Source organism: Balaenoptera acutorostrata, chromosome 4 (assembly GCF_949987535.1).
Source record: "Balaenoptera acutorostrata chromosome 4, mBalAcu1.1, whole genome shotgun sequence".
Lineage (NCBI taxonomy): Eukaryota > Metazoa > Chordata > Mammalia > Artiodactyla > Balaenopteridae > Balaenoptera > Balaenoptera acutorostrata.
In genome coordinates, this window is record NC_080067.1 from 82,593,565 (window position 1) to 82,615,532 (window position 21,968).

At 48.9% G+C, this 21,968-nt stretch overlaps 1 protein-coding gene across 4 annotated transcripts in view; it reads left to right on the forward strand.

Moving 5' to 3' along the window:
• Positions 1-1,022: 1,022 nt before the first annotated feature.
• Positions 1,023-21,968, forward strand: part of SEMA5B (semaphorin 5B) — a 132,534-nt gene continuing 111,588 nt past the window's right edge. For 2 of the 4 annotated variants that reach the window (XR_009008264.1, XM_057546027.1), the window contains exon 1: positions 11,117-11,190. The gene's annotated coding sequence lies outside the window, so the exon portion shown is untranslated. Of the gene's footprint in view, positions 1,062-11,073; positions 11,191-21,968 lie in introns of those variants that run through there. The other 2 variants (XM_057546026.1, XM_057546028.1) reach the window with 2 other exon arrangements.

Below are 21,968 nucleotides of genomic sequence, written 5' to 3' on the forward strand. Positions count from 1 at the left end.
CTCACAGAACGTGGGTCTAGAACTCGACTGAGATCCATGCTGGGCCTTGTAAAGATTAACTGGGAGGAATTTGGGGAAAGCTAAATTCCCACAGAACTAATGGACGTGGAGCTCGAGAAATACAGCTTATGACTTCTGCCAAGTCTCTACTTCTACACCCAGGCTAATGTGGCCTGGAGAGGGGTCGTTCCACAGCAGCTCCAACGAGTTAAGACACTTGCTCAAGGTTATTGATTTAGGAACGGTCTTTCTGCAAAGTCCTTCCCAGACCTAGTCCCCCACATGGCTAGTGGAAAACCTCAGGATTCCCATCTCTGCTCTGCTGTTAATGCATTCATTATAGGATATTGGAAGAGTTAACTTACTTCCCTGAGCTGGAGTTTTTCATCTTTTAAAAGAAGGGCTTGGACTAGAAAAGTTACAACATTCTGTGATTTCTTTTTTTTAATAAATTTATTTATTTTTTGGCTGCGTTGGGTCTTTGTTGCTGCACGCGGGCTTTCTTTAGTTGCGGCGAGTGGGGGCTACTCTTCACCGCGGTGCGTGGGCTTGTCATTGCGGTGGCTTCTCTTGTTGCAGAGCACGGGCTGCACGCACGCGGGCTCAGTAGTTGTGGCTCGCGGGCTTAGTTGCTCCGCGGCATGTGGGATCTTCCCAGACCAGGGCTCGAAGCCATGTCCCCTGCATTGGCAGGCGGATTCTTAACCACTGTGCCACCAGGGAAGTCCCCATTCTGTGATTTTTGGACTACTTTCAGCCCCTCAGCACTGGTTCTGGGTACCCTTGACAATCTAACCCAGCCTTGCATATCCAGACAAAGCTCTCTCACTTCCTAACATGGCCCATTTACTCCAGCCAAGCCAGTTTTTTTTTTTTTTTTTTTTTTTTTTTTACTGTCCCTGAACACAGCACACTCATATTCATTCCTGACCCTCTGCCAAATCCCTCCCTAGCGGCACTAAGAAAATTGGAATGAATGCACATGCTGGTCAGACCATGATCTCTCCAGTCCGTTGTTGGAAAGGACACCCCCACTGCCTTCTCTGAAGCTGACCTTCAAGGTGGGTATATATCAGCTCCCCTGAGCATCCATTTACATTTCTGACATCAATTTGTCCAGACCTTCTGTGGATTCATTTATATTTCCTTCATGTACTACATCTTGGCATAATGTGTTTCATGAGTTTATTACCCATTTCTTTTATTTGTTCTAAGTGTTCCTCACTCATCACCCCCTCCAGCAAGTGTTTGGGTTGAATGAGTCCTTGTTCACCTTCTCCTGGTTATTGATGAGTTTACTGCTTTCCATCGTGTCCTTTTCCAGGCTGGAGAATCCTAACCTCTATGGCCTGTCTTCCCTCTGCAGCCCTTGATTGTTCTGTCTCCGTTGCTTCTTCACTGTCAGTCAGAACAGTCCTTCAGAGGTTTAGGGATTAGAACTCGCCACAAATCAAGGAGGGGAGGATGTACGATGTTTAGAGAAATGCAAGGGCATGGGCTCAGTTATTTTCAGTCTCTCCCCACCGCTTGCTGATGCCTGGTATGTATTTTCTTGGCCTCTGGAGCAAAGCAGTACTTCAGACTCATGCACTGGAAGTTAAAAATGCCTCCAAAGATACAGGCCCTTTCCTGGTTTTTGACAGAGACGTTAGGCACAGAGTTTGGATTTGTTTATTTTTAAGCATATTGCACATGCCACGTTAAACCCATCTGCTCCTTTTCTGCCAATTTAAACAAACTCAGTTGATAACAATGATAATTAACATTTAGTGAGCTCTTAAAAGGCCCCAGGCACTGTGCTAAGTGTGCAGTGTCTTTCTTAATCCTCTCTGCAACCCTCTGAGGTTGCGGCTATTATTACCCAGTTTTGAAGACAAGATTATTAAGAAACAAGGAGATTAAGTCACTTGATCATCACACAGCTGGCAGATGGCAGACCCTAGACTCAAGCCCAGGGAGGCTGATATTTTCAACCTTACTGTTCTCTGCAGTTAACCCTGGCTGTCCATTAGAATCACCTGGGAGCTTGGGAAAAACACCAGTTCTCCAGACCCCACCCCAGGGCAGCTAAATATGATGCTCTGGGGGCTGGGGTCCAGATACAGATAGCTTTCAAAGCTCCCCCAGGCAAGTCTATTATCCACCCAGGATTGAGGACCACAGCTCTGATGCCTCCTACTGTCAAAGCCTGTCAGTTTATTTCTACTGTAACCAGAATACATTTGGTCATCTGCAACGTGGAGGACTGTCAAGGGACTTTCCCCTCCAGAACATTTCGAAAGATGTTAAATCTGATCAGTCTTGAAGTAGATCCTTTTGTTGTGGTGGTGGTAAAGTATACATAAAAGAACATTTCGCATGTTAACTATTTTTTAAAATTTTTATTTATTTATTTTATTTATGGCTGTGTTGGGTCTTCGTTTCTGTGCGAGGGCTTTCTCTAGCTGTGGCAAGCAGGGGCCACTCTTCATCGCGGTGCGCGGGCCTCTCACTATCGCGGCCTCTCTTGTTGCGGAGCACAGGCTCCAGACGTGCAGGCTCAGCAGTTGTGGCTCACGGGCCCAGTTGCTCCGCGGCATGTGGGATCCTCCCAGACCAGGGCTCGAAACCCTGTCCCCTGCATTGGCAGGCAGATTCTCAACCACTGCGCCACCAGGGAAGCCCCCATGTTAACTATTTTAAATATTACTTTTTAATATATAAAATGGATCTTTCTACATATATTGTTTTTTTTTTCTTTTTTCTTTGTGGTGAAATACATATACATAACATTTTCCATCTTCAGGATCTTTTTAAGTGTACAGTGGCATTGGTTACATTCACATTGTGTGCAGCCATCACCACCACCCAACTCCAGAACTTTCCATCATTCCAAACTGAAACTCTATACGTATTAAACACTAACTCCCCATTTCCTCATCACCCTAGTCCTTGACAACTACCATTCTCCTCTGTATCTCTATGAATTTGACTATTCCAGGCACCTCATGTAAGTGGAATCATACAGTATTTGTCCTTTTGTGTCTGATTTATTTCACTTCACATAATGTCTTCCAGGTTCATCCATATTGTAGCATGTGTCGGAATTTCCTTCCTTTTTAAGGTTGAATAATATTCCGCTGTATGTCTACACATTTTGTTCACCCACTCCTTGCACAGATTCTTTAGGAGGGAGTTTTAAATCTGCACCATCTAGAGAAGCCAAAATTTGCTCCTACCTTTCTTATTCCATATCTAAACCATTTGTTAATCTTGATAAAAGAGACATCATTCCCTCCTTTAGCCCCATGGTGACTTAACCTTTTAAAAAAGCGTTCCTTAAAGAACTTTGTCAAAAGATTTAAAAAGCCTAGGTAGATTATAGCTGTTTCTCCCTTATCTACTTTTTTACTTTCACAAAGAACTTCACTGTGTGTCTCTTCCTTCCCCTGTGCCTTTCCACACCTACATTTTCTGTGTGGTCCAGAGCAATTCCCAACTCCTGCAAGAAACTTTCCCGGACCCAGCTCCAGTGGGCTCTCTCTTTCCCCAGAACTTTTCTGGTGTTTATTGCCTGAAGCAGCCAATCTGGCATTTACCTGATATTTATTTCTTATATGCACCTCACATTCCTAATATGATGATCATCCCTTAAGCATCACTCATCCTCTGTGTCCTCTCCAGCCTCAGTGCAGAACAGAGCAAATAACAGAGGTGGGAAAATTAGTATTTAATTGAAATGAAGGAGCATACTGCCTCTTCCTGAGAATCGGTGGTGCTTCTCACCTAACATCTGAGATCTGAGCTGCCTGCAGCATCACCAGGATGTGTTAAGGACACATCCCAACCCCCTTCATTTCCCAGACTTGGGGCAGAGCCAGCGCTAAACCGTATTGACAGGGCAGAGTTCTCTTCATCATGTCTTCCCTTATTATTCACTTGGCTCACAGCCCCAACTTTTCTGGGCATCCATATCCCTGCTCTTATTTATTTATTTTTTAACTTCTCTCCATCTCAGTCCCCTATTCTGTATTCCAATCCCTTAGATTCCTACCTAAGGGTTTTCATTATTTTTGTCATGTCTGCCCTAATCAAGGTCTCAGGGAGTTGCAGGGACTGTTGTAATGGTCTCTTACTGGCCTCCCTCACTCAGGTCCACCCACTGTCTCCCATCTCACCATATCAGGCTCCTGCTCCAAACCTCAGATGATTCTTTTTGCCTGGCCTGTAGGATTGATTTTTTTTTTTTGGCTGCGCTAGGTCTTAGCTGCGGCACACGGGATCTTCGTTGCAGCATGCGGGATCTTCAGTTGCAACATGCATGCGGGATCTAGATCCCTGACCAGGGATCGAACCCGGGCCCCCTGCATTGGGAGTGCAGAGTCTTACCCACTGGACCACCAGGGAAGTCCCTGGCCTGTAGGATTAAATCCAAACCCCTTCCATGGCATTCAAGGCCTCCCTAATCTGGCTCTGCTCACGGTTCAGCATCATCTCCCACTATCCCTCCATGCGTTCAATCAGTAATAAAGTATTGAATGACTGCTCTCCACGGGCCCGGATTCTGGATGCTGGTATGGTGCCAGCACAGTGGTGTGCTCAGTAGGTAATTTGGAGGGAATGACTGTTTACCGCCCATTCCTGCTAAGGGGTCGTTAATTTATGGGTCAGCTTAAGGCATTATGCCAACCTATTTTTTCCCTACCATGGATTTCACAGGCGGTGGAACACCAGAGGAGAGGCATTTTGGCCAGAGTAAAGGAGTCTTTTTGGACCTCTCAACCATGTTAGTGGTTTTCTACCCCAACTCAGGCAGCAGGTTCTCCTTCAGATGCCTCCCTACATCCTGTCTAGAAGTCTGGCCCTGCTGGGGTCCTCTAAGTGCCAGGCTTGGGCCTCTTCTTGGTTACAACCTGGGATTCTCTTCTTGACAAGATTCAGATCCCCTTCTGGGGACATTGGTGTAGGTTTTCTTGGCCAACACCCATCCTTTCTGATCCATCTGGGACTTCTGGGACTTCACCATGGTCCTCGGAGAGAATCACAGATACAGATCTCTTGTTTCAAATGTCTTCAAGAAGGGTGGCCACACCTTGTGTTCTTCCTTGAGTCCAAATGTCCGGAGAGTGACCCCTGCCCCCTTGCCTGGGGTTGAACACTTGATTTGGTCCTTTATCTGGAGCATCTACCAGGAAGCCTGGTGTCATCTGGGGGACCAGCTGTGCCTCTGTCCTTCCTTCTGATCTTCACACCACTCCCATACCTCACTTCCTCCTGACTCATCCTCAGCCCCAGTCTGACATGTTTGTCAGAAAAGCAGGAAAGAGGAAGGTGAAGAGTTGCTCTTGACTGCCTGCGGAGCCAGATGTGATCATCCCTGGGTGTCATCCCAAGGGCAAACGACAAAGTCAGCCTGCCTTCTCTCACCACACCCCTGACTTAGGAGAAGTGAAAATGTTGTATGTGTGCATGTGTGTGTGTGTGTGTGCATCTACACACTGATCTTCATGCTGCCTGAGAGAATGTGTGAGAGTAAATATGTGAAGGCCTGGAAGGGAATTTATTTTCTCAGGAAATGAGAAGAAAAATTAGCACTATAACACAAGAAACAAAAATGACACCAGAATGAATGTGCACGTGTGGGGTTGGTGACCATTTAGAGGTTTGGGTTTTCAGAGCTCACACTCCACTGTGCTGTGACTTGGAGAGCTGCTGTGTGGGTCAATGGACACATGTGGTGACGTGGGTGGAAAACAATTAGTATATGTTTTACTCTAATATGCATCTTCTATTGCAAGTTTTTAAGTGCAAATACAGATGTTAACTGATAATCAGTTGGAGAGAACACTGATATGGAGAAATCTAAGTTCAAATCTCGGCTCTGAAAACTGTAACATTGCGCCTCAGTTTCCTTATCTGTAAAATGGGGATAATAATAATGATTCACTCTTAAATCATTATTGTGCACTTGCTTTTACCTAGTACCATTCTGTAGGCTAGGATTACAGCAATGAACAAAGTGGGCAATGCCTCCGCTGTCGTGGAATTTATATTCTGGTTAGGGCAGATGGATAATAAATATGTACAATGTCAGGTGATGATAAAGGGTGACAGGGGTTTGTCATTTTTGAAAGGATAGTAATGCATTGCTAATGAACTGATATTTGAGCAGACACTGAAGGAAGAGAGGGAACGACCATGTGGACATTGACAGAAGATCTTTCCAGGCGGAGAGAACAGCAAGTGCGAAGGCCTGGAGGTGGGAGCTTCAGGTGTTCCAGAAACAGTGGAGAGGCTGGGGAGGCTGATGAGAAGTGAAGGAGGGGAGAGCAGTAGGAGATGACATCAGAAAGGGCCTCGTGGGCTTGGAGAGGATGTGGCTCTTCCTCTAGGGAGCTGGTGAGCCATGGAAGGGTTTTTTTTTTGGCAGAGGAGGGAGAGGATCTGACTGCGGATGGCTACTGCATGGAGAACAGACTGTAGGCACAAAGGTGGAAGCAAGCAGAGCAGACATCCAGGTGAGAGAAGAGAGTGGTTTGAATTGGGGTGCTAGAGGAGGAGGTGGTGAGAAGTAGCCAGATTCTGAAAATATTTCAATGGGACTTATTGACGGTTTACAGGTGGAGTGTGGGATGAACTCCAGATTTTGGCCTTGAGGAATTCAAAGACTGGAGTTTTAATTTACTAGGTTGGAAGAGTCTGAGGGAGGAGCTGGTTTGGGGAAAGAAAATCAGAAGTTAAGTCCGAGATGCCTATTAGATGTTCACGTGGAGAAGGGCAGCAGGCAGTTGGTTCTCTGCATCTGGGTTTCAGGAGAAAGGTCAGAGCTGCTAATGGAAACTTAGATGTCATCAGCAGAGAGATGGTGTTTACAGCCCCAGGGCTGGACAAGACCATCCCAGGCGGCAGTGTGACTATCTCCTTCACATGGCGTGAAGGCCAAAAGCTATTGCATGGAAAAGACTTTTGTAAACTGTGACGTGCTAAGCACATGGAAAAGACTCAGTGCATCAACATAGTAAAGGACATAATTTAAAGTGTCTGCAGGGAGAGTTAGAATCATAGAATGTTGTACCAAGAGGACCTTAGAAAGCAGCCAATCGACCCCTCTCATTTTAGCCACGAGGAACTGAGGTTGGAGAAGTTAAGAGGCTTGTGCAAGGACACCCAGCTCGTTAGTGGCCAGCAGCCGAGCTGGTCTCAGAACTGAGGAGCCCTAACTGCGGGTGCGGTGCTCTTTCCTCCAACAATGCACCTGTTCACATTTACTGCTTCAGCCCTCTCTGAATCTGTCAACCAGGGCCAAGTAATTCTTCCAGAACAGAAATCTAATTATATCGCCTTATGCTTTCATACATGCTATTCCCTCTGCCTGGAATACTCTGCTTCCTCCCGCTTCTCTGTCTGGCAAGTTCCTGCCCCATCTCCATTCCCAGCTAGAAGGGCCCTTTGTTGTGAAGACCTCCTTGCCCTGCTGGGTGGAGCTGGTTGTTGGCCTTCCACGTGCACGCAGTGCTCTGGTCCTGCATTTGCTGTGACTAGAGCTGCCTCTCTGCCTGACTGTGAGGCTCTGGCTCTCTCCTCTTATGACCTCTCCAACGAGCACAGTGAGTGGCGCTTAAGTGTTTGGCGAGGAAGGAAGGAAGGAAGGCCTCTTCTCTCACATCAGCTCAGGACAATGGCAAAGCTGTCATTTAGTGACACTTCAGTTCCTCTAACCTAAGTGTGCTTTTGGTTCACAAATTGACAATGACGTCTGGGGTGGGAATTTTCCTTTTTCTTTTCCATCCCCAGGCACAATGAGCAGGTGATTCTGGGACCAAATAGAGAACCAAATAGAAAAGTATTTGGACATTATAAGTGATTGCTGCCTTCTTTTTTTCAATTCTCTCTCTCCTGTTGATATATGAGTGGCTGTGGCTTGTTTGCCTTTTGCTGCAAGGCCAGCTTTGTGTTTGTGCCTGGGCTATGCACAGGTGGGTATACACACACACACACACACACACTCACACACCTACATACACTCCTGGGAGAGGCTGCACTCTTTTTTTTCAGAGGCAGCTAGATATCCCAGAAAATGCCCTCAGGTGGGCTCCCAGGTTTGTCACCCTTGAGCATGAGAATTTGGACTTACTTCTTAATCTCTTGGTACCTTAGTTGAAGGTAAATTTGGAATTTCTAGATCAAGAGTAAATTCCAAGAACTTCTTCCCACCCTCTATGTTTGCTGCTCTTTAGCATGTTTGTTTTGGATAATTCTGTATTAATTACTGTATTTACATTCTGCTTAATTAACACTGTTCTGGTAGGTGAAGAATTGCTCCTAATAGAAGTAATTACTGTACAGGTTATTGCAGAGGTTTAAGGAAAGTGACAGAAGATGGTGGTGACACTGTGGTGATGGGGTCAACGCTCCAGGTTTTGTTCCTAGTAAACGATTCAGGGTTTGCCAAACTCTGGGGACGCCTGAAGCAGGTGATAAGCCAGGCTAGTAAAATAACTGTCCCTTCCTGAGGTTTGGACTTCTGAAGCTCTCTTGTATTGAGAGCTCTTGAGTAATCACTGTTAGTCAATAGAATACCGTAGGATGCAATTAGGTTTAATTAGCCTAGCATCCCAAGCATGTCTGCTCCTCTGTCTGTGTCTCTTTGGGTGTCTCCCCTTCTTGGCTCCTGCTTCCCCTGAAAACGAAGCGTTCCTGGGCTGTGTCCCCAGGCTGGGGTCTCCCCTCTTCTCTTCCTGCACTGAGCCCTCTCCCACACTCATTCATAATGTGGAGGGGGAGAGCCAGGAAGGGGCATGAAGTGATGGTGGAAAGAGAAGAAGGAAAAAACAATCAAAACATAGTGGAAAAAGAGAGGGAGGGTGAGAGAATATGGTGAAGGATGGAAAAGATTTTTATAGCCTTTCAAGAGAGAGCTGCTGCCGACAACCACTCAGAAGGCACTTTGTCTGCTGTCCCAACCAAACAAATGGGAAACTCTCCCGCTCATACCTTTTCTCTGCTATATATATAGAATATTTTCATATTTTTGTATTAATTAAAAGGTGTCTATATTTCATACACATTTTATTTTTGCAATAACAAAACAGTCCCCACGGTTTTGTAAGGAATGGGGATGGGGGAGTGCGGGGGGAGGGGGGGCGGGCAACACTCACAGCAGTGGAAGGGTCCCAGACTGGGGATCAGGAGACCTGCTCCCACCCCAGCCCGCAACTCTGGGACAAATGCTTCCCCTCTGGATCTCATTGTCCTCATCTGTAAAATGATAGGTTTGGACTCGATGCCCTGCACTACCTCTTCCAACTTGATTTCTACCCCCTTATTAAATGGATGGTCTACCAGACTGGTATGCCCGACATACCCATTTCCTTCCTTTTTCCCTCTTGTCTGCATCTCTCTCCTCTTGTTCAGAGTGTCTTCCCTTTGCAAGTTCCTCTCCATTCTGCACATTATGAATCTCAGCATTCCTGTTGCCCTAGAAAGGCATTATTTCTGAGATTGTGCACTGTTCCCCTTTTTACAGCATCTCATAAACTCCTTTCTTGGATTCTTTCTTTTTTTTCTTTCCCATCATTCTGGCCAAACTACTTCTCTCCTTGGTTCAGAGGGGTGTGTGTGTGTGTGTAGGAGGGTGCTTCTCTAGGTTTCTTACTGTTTCCATTCCTCTGTTTTATCTAGGATTTCCATTATCCAGAATTTTGTTACATAAAATGATTCACTCTAATTCTTCAATTTCTGGCATAGTCTAGAAAGTCGTTTAATGTTTTCCTTCTTCCAACTTACCTATTTTTATTTCACAGTTCTCTTTAGCTGTCTCTTATAATCACACTTCTCCTGCTTTAATATTTCAGGTCCTTTGTCTGTATCCTTCATTCTCTCGTTTTCTTTTCTGAGGTCACCTTTTAAAAAATGTTAAAATACCTTTCTTTGTTCAGCAGAGGGCTCTCTTCCCATCCCTCTTGCAGCCGGGCAGATAGGATTTGAAGCAGCTTTTGCCCCCTTGTCTTTCCCTCAGGTTTTCTAGCCATCAGAAATATTAGATACTTAAACTTGTAAACAATTCAGCCTTGTTCGGTGTGGTCGCGCTAAACCTTCCCTCCTCAGCTGAGAGCCCTCCGCCGGCTCCCCCGCTCACTAATCTATTGGATGCCCTCCCAATGTTCCTGATGTTATTCACTGTAGCCCCTACTCCAATCGCTCAGTAGGGTAGGTTATCACCAACCCTGGTTTACAGCTGAAGAAACTGAGGCTTGGAGAGGTTCACTCAAGGTCGTGCAGCTTGTAAAGTTAACCCTTTTCCGGCCGATTCTGGTTTTCCAGTCCAGCCCAGCAGCCTCATCTCATTCCCTTCGACTGCAATTTATATCAGATTTCCCTTGTTTTGTACGCAATTCTTTCCCCCTTCAAATCCACAGGAAGGAAGATCGTCCCTAGCTGATAGGGCTGGGGAATTGGGGAGCCGAGGGGAAGGGAGAATTTCCTCAGGCCCCAGCGGTTGGGTGGGCAGGGTTCTGGTGCGCTGACGCCCCAGCAGAAAGCTGGATTCGAGATGGGGCTTGCCGAGGACGGTAAGGCAGGACGTGGCAAAAAGGCAGCAAGTGCTCGAGGGACCTGGGTCTCGCCGCTCGAACGCCGGCTGCGGGGCGGGACTTCTGCCCACCCTCCGTGTAAACACACTTGGCAAGCCAAGGGCGGGATTCGGACCGAGCCCGGGGACGGGGATGTGCAGGGCGCCCCCTCGCGCTCCTCCGCGCGCCACGAGTTGGCGGGTGGCGCGCCAGCCGCGGCAGGTCCTCTCCGGCACCCTCCTCCTTTTCTCTCCCGCTCCCTTCCCTCTCTCCGCTCGCTCCCAACTCCTCCCCCACCTCTTCCCCCTCCCTCCTTCGGCCCCCTCGTCTCCTCCTCCCCGCTCTCAGCCGCGCGCCTGGTCGGGAGCTAGTTGGAGCGCGAGGGCTGCCGCCTGAGCCCAGCTCCGCTGAGCCGGGCGGGTCGGCGGCGCGTCCGGCGGCTGCTGGCGGAACCCGAGGGTGGCGGGCTCGGGCCCGGGTCGCGGCTGCACTGGAGCGGCGAGTGAGGGTCTGGGGCCGTTCCTGCGCGGCCGCCCCATTCCCAGACCGGCCGCCAGCCCTCCTGGTTCGCCTTCGCAGCTCCCCGCCGCCGGGAGCCGGGAGCCGCCCGGAACCGGGCACCTGCGCCCGCAGCCTGGAGGTGAGTCCCGGGAGCCCAGGACGCTTCCCCTGCGCGGGCTGGGCTGCAAGTTGCAAACTTCAGCAACTCGGGTGGGTAGAGGGGTAGGGGACCGGGGCCGCTGGCAAGTTGGAACCAGGTGGCGGAGGCTGCGGGCAGAGAGGAGGGAGTCCCCGGGCTTCCACGCCGCCCTCTGCCACCTCAGCTTGGGCGCCCTCCGTGCTGCCGCGTTCCCGCCGTCAGCCGGCTCCGGGTCCGGGCTGCACGGGGCCCTGGCCCGGCCGCTGTCGGTGGCGTCTGGGCTGCACGCCGCGAAGGGGACCCAGGGCCGGGCCTGGAGGAGGGGACGGACGGTTGAAAGTATGGGAGAGAGCCGGGCTGAGGCGCCGAGGGTGGCGCCGAGATGGAGGCTCCGCGGACGAGTAAACCCGGTGGAGGCAGAGCGCAGGCGGCGAGGCGCGTGGGAACGCGTGGCCCGCCCGGAGTGTGAAATCTCGCGCTTGGGGACGTCCCTGCTCCGCCGCCGCCTGCGGGGGTCCCCACCGGATTCTTCCCAGACCCCCTGACCTGGCAGGGCCCTGCGGAGCCCAAACTCTGCCCCGCCAGGCCCCAGATGCAGCCGTCCCGGAGCCCGGCGCTCCCACCTCGGCGGGCGGAGAGGGGCGCGGCGGCGGGAACGCGGGATGCGAACGGCACTTTCCTGATTTATTTTTCTCATGGTAATTTGTCTTTGTGGTTGGGCTGCCCATTCACTTTCCGCTCACGTCTTGCGGGAGATCCAGCGAGGAGGGAGGGAGCGGGGGGCGCTCCGGCACAGGGAGAGATGGAGACAGGAGAGGGGATGGGGATCCGAGCCGAGAGGGAAGTGGGCGTAGGACCCGCAGAGGATGAAGGCAAGGCTGAGGACACCCGGACGAGCGGAGCCGCGGGCGGGCGGCGGAGGGAGGACAGAGCCGGCCCCTTCTCCAGCGCAAAGTTTAAACAACCAGGAGGAGCCACCTGAAGCGCCCTCTTTGCCTCCTCCCCTTCCCTCGGTGCCCAGTCCTCGGGTTATTCCGCCTGCCCCGCCGCGCCGGGCTGCAGTGGGCCCCGAGTTGGGAGGAGGAAGGGTAACTGCCCTACTCTGCCCCCACCCCTGCGATCCTCTCCAGGTATTCCGCGGTGGTGATGAGAGCAGCCGGAGCGGGGAAGGGCTGCCCACCTTCGGGATACGCTCTTTCCCGACCCCTTGACTGAGCGGAACTGGGATTGGGAGGTTGGAAGCTTGCCTGTGTCTAGACCCCACCACGATCCTACCTTCTCTGAGTCCAATCTCCTTCCACATTTCTCAGGCACCTCCACTCCCCCTCCCATCCCCACCACTTCGGCCTCATTCGGCTCCTTCGGCAGCGGCAGCGGCGTCTCCCTCCAGGCCCTTCTGGCCCGCCTCTCTGTCCTCCCCGCCCCTACTTTCCCTCATCTTTTAGCCTGTTCTCTTCCATTCCTTCTCATTTACCGCACCGCCCCCCGCCCCAGTTCTTCGTGACATTCAAAAGTGGGCTCTCACCTTTTCTGAACCAGGATAGATGACCTTGAGGAAGGGGAAGAGGGGAACTTGAGCCTGAGAACTGGACCTCACAACTAGGAAAAGGGGGGCAGATTAAGAAGCAGCTTGGAAAAACCCGCCAGTACCCTGCCCCAAATCTAGATTACCAACCGAGGAGGAAGGGGGATAAAATATCAAAGAGAGAGAGAGAGAGGGAGTTTGCCACTTGATCACTCTACAGACTACAGATCTAGAAATTACAGTTTTAAGTGATCTTCTCTCTATGTGTGCATGTTATCCTGTACTTTGGGCATTGATTGGAACATCCCACAGCCTGGTCCTACCTGTCACCTGCTGGCCCCCTACTCACCCTGACTCTCAGGGCCCACTAGGATTCTGCTGTGAAATGATGAGTTCCTTGAGGTCAGGGAGCCATCTTATCTTAATACAAATCTAGCACTTTACATTGATACAAGGTTCCAGACTCAGAGGCAGGACTGGAACTCAGGTCTCCTGCCCCTCCCCACCCAGCCCAGTGGGTATAAACCAATTTTATTCTTTACAAAAAAAGAAAAAAAATCCAACCATGACTTTTTGCTTCCCCTGATGTAGTAAAGCCTTATGCAGGGATTGGATGAGAAAAAACTGGAAGCTCACATAGGATGTCCAGGAATCCCAAGGAATATCCAGAAAGCCCTGATCCCTGAGTGTGGGTCTGAAAAGGGGAAGGGGAGCCCCAGCAAAGGGGCAGAGGGCTAGCAGACATTTAGGGAGGATCAGCGTGGCAAGGCTGTAGATTGGTGGATGGAGTGTGTACAGTTGGGAAGAAGATGCTCTCGGGTCCAATTCTTTTGAACATTCATCATGATACTCCTGTTCTTAATCTTGGCCACCCTCCTCTATCCCACAGGGAAAGCCAAGAAGATATCAATTCAGGTCAATACCATACAGTCAACGAATTCACTACTTTCATTGAGGATTGAGGTGGTAGAATGGACACAGAAGGCAAAGGACAAGATCCCTGATTAGAAGTGCATGTCTCCTTGTTATATATAGCCTTAAAGGACCCAGGGCTGAGCTTCAATGCCCCACCACCCACACCCCCAGCAGCTAGATGTTCCCCATGGTCCTCAAGTGTTGGCTCTGTTACTGAGTGGATACAAGTAAATAAGACCAACAGTGGGACTAAACTCACATATTCACTATTGATCGAGCACCTATTATGTGCCAGGTACTAGGAGCTATGGATGCAACAGTAGATAAGACATGTCTCTGATCTCCAGGATGGAGGTGAATCAGCGTGACTAGGAAAACACAATTACTAGCATTGCCTCCACTGCTGTGATAGAATTTATTGTGGGGATTTTTTTCCTGTGGGTTTGTTCAGGTGACCTGACAGCTAATATGAAGTTGTCCAAAGGACTTGGGGTCTAGGGTTTGGGGGAGGGCTAAGAGGGCTAGTATTCCACCACCTTAGCTCTTCCCTCAGCACCAAGTCCCCTCTCCATGCCTCAGATTCCTCACTCATCAAGTGGGGCTGAACACCTACCTTGTACCTGTGGTGTGGACAGAGGCAAAGCCAGGTACCTGAAGATCTGAGGAAGAGAACTATTGGGAGGGAGTATTTGGTTATTTATACATCAGTGTCTGAACCCCAGTGAGTCTTGCGATCATCCTTTGCCTCATCCAGTCACCTTGATCACTAGCTTGTCTTCGTCACCTGGTGACTCTGTGTGTGTTTGTGTGTGTGTGTGTGTTGGAAATAATGAATGAGTTTTCTTCACATTCAGATCTTTGCATTTGAGTTTAGCCATCACTAAGTTGGTCTTAAATTTATGACAAAGCTTAACTAACTTGTCTTAAATGTATGACTAGAAGCCAAAGCAAGTGTCTTGACTAATGGAGTTTCATTGAATTGACTGAACTGAGCTCTTCTTTTAGAGCTTATGTGGGCAACACGTGGATTTCACTGGCATACTGCTGTGTTTTTGTGGACCTCCCTCTCTCTGACTTTTGGTTTGATGACATCTGCCTTAGCTGAGGAGATGGCTCTCTGATGGGTAGTCTGGAAGGGGATCTTTGTGTATGTCACTTTCTATCTCAGATGGAGGAATCTCCTCCAAGATTTTCTTTCTGAAAAAAATTCCCCTATAACCTGCTTAAATGCTAGAAAGTACCAGCTGGGAGCAGAGTTCTGAAAGGGAAGGGGGGTGCCAAACATTCTGTGGCTCTGCCATGTCTGCTTCCCTCCCTCTGCTTTAGTGAGCATGAGAGATGAAAACCAAACCTTGCAGAATGCACTCTTTAATCCTGACATTAGTCAGGGGCTCACCAATGAGCAATGACTACACTTGGTACCTCCAGAGTGGGAAAAGGAAAAAAAGATGGCTTCCTATCCAATTTGCAGCTCGGAACAGTGGGGAAAGCAGGATGAGGGACCTGGGAGGGATGGTGACTGGGCATGGGAGGGTTTGACCTTGAGCACACTTCCCAACAGTTGGGCTTCGGATCCTCCTCCACTCTGACTTGAAACAGGAGAACAAGGATTCCGTTAGGCTTCCCCTGAGCTTTAAAGACAGTGCTGTGTGCTGAGTCCCACCGTGACACTTCCCTCATTGATCTGCGGTTAATAAGGGTGACTTAATCAGACTTGCACCTGGAACTCGTTTGAATTTGAAGCCTTGTCCGTACTATCAGAATGTCTTTGCATTTGAACCAAGAATGTCTCTGGCCTGTTCTGTGATAAGAAGGGCTGGTGGGCTTCCCTGGTGGCGCAGTGGTTGAGAATCTGCCTGCTAATGCAGGGGACACAGGTTCGAGCCCTGGTCTGGGAGGATCCCACATGCCGCGGAGCGGCTGGGCCCGTGAGCCACAACTACTGAGCCTGCGCGTCTGGAGCCTGTGCCCCGCAACGGGAGAGGCTGCGATAGTGAAAGGCCCGCGCACCGCGATGAAGAGTGGCCCCCACTTGCCGTAACTAGAGAAAGCCCTCGCACGAACCGAAGACCCAACACAGCCAAAAATAAAAATAAAATAAATAAATAAAGTAGCTATAAAAAAAAAAAAAAAAAAAAAACTAAAAAACACAGGACTCCTGGGTTCTAAGTCCAACTCTATCACTAAAAAAAAAAAAAAAAAAAAAAAAAAAAAAAAAGAAGGGCTGGTACTGGAGGATGGCTGGTGACCATCTGTTCTGCTATCTCCTGAGGATCAAATTAGAGGAGATAGGTTTAAATTCCCCAAGGAGGAAGCTGGGTTAGAAACAAGGGAGGCTTCTCCATCTTGAATGGAGATTACCATCACTTCTTGATTTTCCGGGAGTGGTTCATTTCTTTTTTTGTGGATTATTTGTGGGGAATATTTAGTCTCAGGCCAGTTTCTAGTTACAGCCAGCCCCACTGTTGGAAACCCACCTTAATGCCAGTATCTTCAGAAAGTGCGTTGTCCTTTTAGCCTCCACCTGAGCCAAACATCATTAGGAAGGTAAATCTGCTATATATCAGGTATATGTGTGTATGTAAATATACTCATATACATCCACATGTAAACACAGATACAATGCATTGCAAAGCTATGTTACAGTTTGATCATCCAGTATTTTGAGTTACCTGTGGCTCTGTTCTGCCAGAATTGACAGGAGGCAACTTCAGGGAAATGTCTGGTAGGGTAGCAATTTAGATCCATCCCTACTTGCCATCCGCACTGGTCCACCTGAGCCAAAACTCCCTCCTTGCTGCCCTAGTCATTGCCCTGAAGGCCCCCCAAGGAGCCCTGCTTTAAGGAGTACAAAAGAGCCTCAGTTGGCTCTTAATTATTCAGGGATAGGTGGATCCAGTGGGTAAAGCACCTGACCCAGGACTCTTATTTCCCTTCTTTTGGTGGCTTGAGTAACTTTATACCTGTAGTGAGAAGCTGGGGAGATCTTATCATTTAATACCAACTTTTGTTTCTAGCAGCCTCTTCCCTCTGCTCCTCTTCCCTCAAGACACCTGAGGGAAACTAGGAGCCCTCTGAGAGGCCTCATCCGCCCAAAGCAGACTGCCTTTAAGGTTCACACCTTGCTCTGTTGGCTGGGGTGTGTTTCTGCCCAAAAGCAGGAGAGAGGAAAATACCGCTAGCTCCGGCTTCTGCAGAGTCAGATCCCTGTAGATTTCCCAGCATCTTGATTTTCTTCCCTCTCCCGTTTGTAGAGCCACCTGCACTTGATTTTATGGAGTCAGCTAGTAACCTGGGCCCCATCAAGAGTCTGAGCGAAGAGGAGTCTAAGCCAAGAGTAGTGTCCTTGTGGTAAAAGCTCCCAAACAAGTCAGCTCAAAGGAGCACTTCTGTGAATGTCCCCCAAGGCTGAGGGTCATTTTCCTGCATAGACCAGGTGCCTTGGGGCCATCTGCTCCCTTTTAGCATCTCTCTAGCTTCCAGAGTGGGTCTCTCTTCACATGTTGGGCTCAGTCTAGAGAGCAAGGCTCAAGTCAACTCTGTATACGGGTAACAGTAGCTTGGTCCCACTCAACTCTAATTCACTGGCTCCTTCAGAATCACCTGGAACGCTTTGAAAAAAATATAGACGACCAGCCCGTAATTAAGTCAGAATCCCTGAGATTGGAGCCTGGGCATTGATTTTTTTTTTTTTTTGAGCTCCTAAAATGCAACCATGGTTGAGAGCCACTGACCTAAATCTTTCCTAGGTTCTACCTGGCCTCACGCCAATGGCATGCAGATCTGCTTTGCCCTCAGCCCTTCACAACAGCCGGGTACCAGCTAGAGCTCCTGGCATTCAGATCATAGCTACTGTTTGTGTTCCTGTGTTCTGAATTTAATGACTTTTTTATTATAAGCTGATTGTGGGAGCTTCCTTCTAGTGTAACTCCGTTGTGATCATTTTTTTTCTTAAAAAGCATTTATAAAAGTAATGCATTCAGCATTTTGGGGTATTTCCTTCTAGATATGTAACAAAACTGTGATTGTACTGTGTTGTTTTGTAGCCAACCCTTTTCATTTAATCACATGTTGTGATAATTTCCCCATGTCTTAAGTATCCTTCTCAAATGGGCTTTTCACCGGCTGCCCGGTATTGCATCTCATGGATGTGCCGTAATTCCTTGAACGAATCCCGTGTGGGTTGGACATGCAGATCGCAAACCACTTTTTACTGTTACAAATAATGCTGCAGGGCTTCCCTGGTGGCGCAGTGGTTGAGAATCTGCCTGCCAATGCAGGGGACACGGGTTCGAGCCCTGGTCTGGGAAGATCCCACATGCCGCGGAGCAACTGGACCCGTGAGCCACAACTACTGAGCCTGCGCGTCTGGAGCCTGTGCTCCGCAACAAGAGAGGCCGCGATGGTGAGAGGCTCGCGCACCGCGATGAAGAGCGGTCCCCACTCGCCGCAACTAGAGAAAGCCCTCGCACAGAAACGAAGACTCAACACAGTCATAAATAAATAAATAAATAAATAAATAAAAAGAACGTGAATTTCTAAAAAAATAATAATAATAATAATGCTGCAGTGAACATCCTTGTCTATAAATCTTTGTGCCTATTGATGATTATTTCCTCAGAGCAGATTTCTAGAAGTGGAATATTTATGCTTCTTTTTAACAGGGACCATTTAGACAACTTTTGACTGACTTCCTAGAGCAATAAAAAATATTCATATTCAGAGCTGGAAAAACAAACTATTTTTACTGAACTTTGCTGAGGCATCAGCCTGGCTTCTTCACCCTTATCTGAGCTGAAGGTCAGAAACCCTGACCTAGCCTTGTGCCTGGGCTCCACCTCCAGGTCAGTTCCACAGATTGCTGCCTCACCTTTCAGGTGAGCTCCAAGTGTCTCCTGCCCCTAACCCACAGCGTCTTTAGTTTCTTCTTAAACCTTCTTAGCCTTTTCTTCTTCACACCTCCAGCCCCGGAACTATCAGCACTCAGCACTGCCTTCAAGCTATTGTTCCATAATGGCTATTATTACTGGGCTATTATTATGTACCAGACAGTCTGCTCAACTTTGTATATGCTTTATCTCTATTAATCCTCATGTGCCTTATGTACACATATTATTTTTGTCTCCACTTTCCACCTGAGGAAACAAAAACCTTGGGAGAGAAAACAATTTGCCCAAGGTCACACAGCTAATAAGTAGTAGAACTAGGATTTAAACCTAGACTATCCAACTGCAGACCCTACAGACTTAACTGCTACATATACTTTTCTCCTTTCTTGGCTTATGGTGTCAACAAGTTGTACACAAATGCTCCATTAGCATCCCGTGTACATATACTGTGACTTTCTCCAGAAGAAGAAGGGCAGTTCTCACATACAAATCGCAGAAGAGTGGGGTTGCTATTCATCAAGTCTCCCTTTTCCTTTTGACCTCCTTGATTCTCTCCTCACCCCTCTCTCCAAGTACCCCACTCCAGAAAACATTTCTTGTCTCCTCACCGACCAGTTGCCAATATCCCAGCGTGTCTTACAGCTGAGCAGATCCAAGTTATAACATACCCCTATTATAGCTTCCCCACCCATTTGGAAGAGTTTGGATGCTACTTTCGCAGTATGGCTTATAAAGCTGTCAGGGAGGCAGGCATGCTATAGTAATGATAGGCGGAGAGGCAGCCTGACTTCTGTTGGATGTCAAGTACTGCTTAAAGTGGAGGACTGGATTCACTTTTGCATTCTTGCCTCTGTAATCTTGTCATTGCCCAAAAGATAGAGAAATAGCAGCCAAAACTGTCCTTCTGATTTGATTCTGGCCATGACCAAGAACTAGGTGGTGATGTGACAGTGCTTAGATGACAGACACCACATCAGTCTGGCGTTAATGATGGCCAAGGAAAGAAACGACACGCCCACAGACCTTCCCTAGTCTGTAAGAAATCTGATTTTGGGAAGTATGATCGCATGATTAGGGATTCCAAAAGGGATGATGGTTTGTGACAGGTGAAATTCTGAAAAATGAAGCTTCACATTTTTATCCATGACTTGGGTGAAACTGGAGCAAGCGAGCTTATCAGATTTGTTGATGACAAGGCTGTGATGGGCACCTCCTATAAAAGACAGAATAAATATTCAAAATGATCTTGACAGACTGGAATGCTGGGTTTAAACCAACAGGATGAAATTTAACAGGGGCAGATGGAAAGTTGCATTTAGATAGCAGAAATTAATTACTCAAGTTCATGATGGGGGGGGTGGGGGCCGACTTGATTTGGCTGCAGATCCTGAGAAAAACATCTGAGGGGTTTAATTGTACGCAGGCTTCATAGGAGCCGACAGGGTGATGGGATTGCTCAAAACAATACCATCTTAATTGGCACTAAGAGATGGGCAGGGTCCAAATTGGGTTCTCCCTGGTCATTATGTCCTCATTTCTGCACATGGATTTTAGAGGGGACCCTGGCCAACTCAGGCGTGATCAGTGGAGGGCATCCAGGGTCAGGAGGGGATTGGGAAACCCAGCCACAAAAGGCTTAGTGAAGGGAGCCCGTCTGTTTAGAGAGGGTGAAAATCCTGGGGGTCACGGTGGCTGACTGCAGAATAATAGGACTTCCTGTAGAAGAGAACACAGTTCATCATCCTGGAAGAACCAGAAGACTCCAGAGTGGAAAGTACAGGAAGCTGGATTTTTTCACAGTCTGCATCTTCCCAACCAGATGGGTTCTAGTGAAGCAGCACCAGCTGGCAGTCCTGCCTCGAACGCTGTTGGGGAACTCCTGGCCCAGAGACAGATGATCGACTGGCAGCACTGGCTGCTATTTCTCTGTCTCCTTGCGGCTCTGTGGCTGGAGGGTACCCACTTCCTTTCCTGAATACTGCAGAGCAGTGGCTCCCAATGTGAAGTCCCTGACCAACAGCATCCGCAGCACCCGGACCCTGTTAGGGATGCAACAGTTCTGGGGCCAACCTACTAATGCGGCAACTCCCCGGTAGGGCCCAACAGCCTGCCCTTTAACAAGCCCTCCAGGCCGTTCTGATGCGTGCTGAAGTTTGGGACACTGCTTTAGACCACCCTGGGTGGTTCTTTCTGTCGCTGGAGGCTTGTGGCACCACAGCCTGCAGTCCTCAGCTGGGGAAGGAGTGTGGAACCTTGGAAGGAGTGTGGGCTTGGGGATGAGACAGACTAGGGTTCAAACCCAGCTTGACTGGTTTTGTGTTGTGGGTTTTACATAAGTTCCTTTCCCTCTCTGAGCCTCCTTTTTGTGCTGGAAAACGAGGGAGGGCTAGTTTAAAAAAGGATTAAAGGAAGTGGCTTAGCTCATGTAGATGCTGGCTATTAGTGCCAGGTCATCTTCGGGAGGGTCTCATCAGCATCAGTTGCCTTTCCTACAGAAGTCCGTCTTCCCAGTGAGCTTACCTCGAGCCCCTCAAAGAGAAGCCTGTGTGTGGGCTTCTCTGTATCCCCTCACAGCGCCCACCAGCATGGGTCTCCCTCAAGTGAGGGGTCAGTTAACTCTTGGGCTGCCAGTTCCCTCCCTCCTGGGCAATGGAGAGCCAGGGCCACTCTCCTTCCCACCCCCATCCAAGACCCCTATGCTTGAGAGCACGTGTGGGTGCACCCTTCCAGTGGACATGGGGTGTTGCCAAACTTGATCTTATGAGGTCTGCTAGTCTAGACTCTCTGCCTTCAGCATGCAACTTTATCTACTAAAGCCATCAATGAAAGGTCTTGGGGCCAAAACATCTCATGGCAGCCTCTAACCTTAAGTAGGTAAGAAGCCTGAGTTGCTGGTGTCAGACAGGCAGGGAACGTGAGTGGGCCCTTCTTGGAGCTGGGAGATGCTGGGGTCACCTCTACAAGTCCCTTTCCGGTGACCAGCTGGTGGAGTCTTCAGTTCCTCAAAGACAAAGCTCATCTCCCCACAGGGTGGCCTAGTTGATTTTTGGTCAACAAGTCTGATAGAAAGTTCTTCTATTTCTCTGCAGTCTGTGTCTCTCCCCATGGGCTCCATCTCTTCCACATGTGGCTATTCCAGGCAAACCCAGTCACTCCCACTGCACAGCTTTTCAAACACTGGAGACCAGTTGCCTTCTACCTCTCCCCTGCTTCCATTAGTCCTCCTCTGACTTGTCTCTTCATCTCTGGGCATGGGACACTGAACATCCTCTGACTTGTCTTAAGTTGAGGTCACCAGAACCAAGTCTGGTCCTCTGGGTGAGGCGTGGTCAGCACGCCCTCATGGGTCGAGATACCATACCTTCCTTTAACGCAGCCTCATATCTGCCCTGGCTGGTTTTAGAAGCCACATGGCCCTGCTGACTTTTGTTAAACTTAATAGCCAGTCA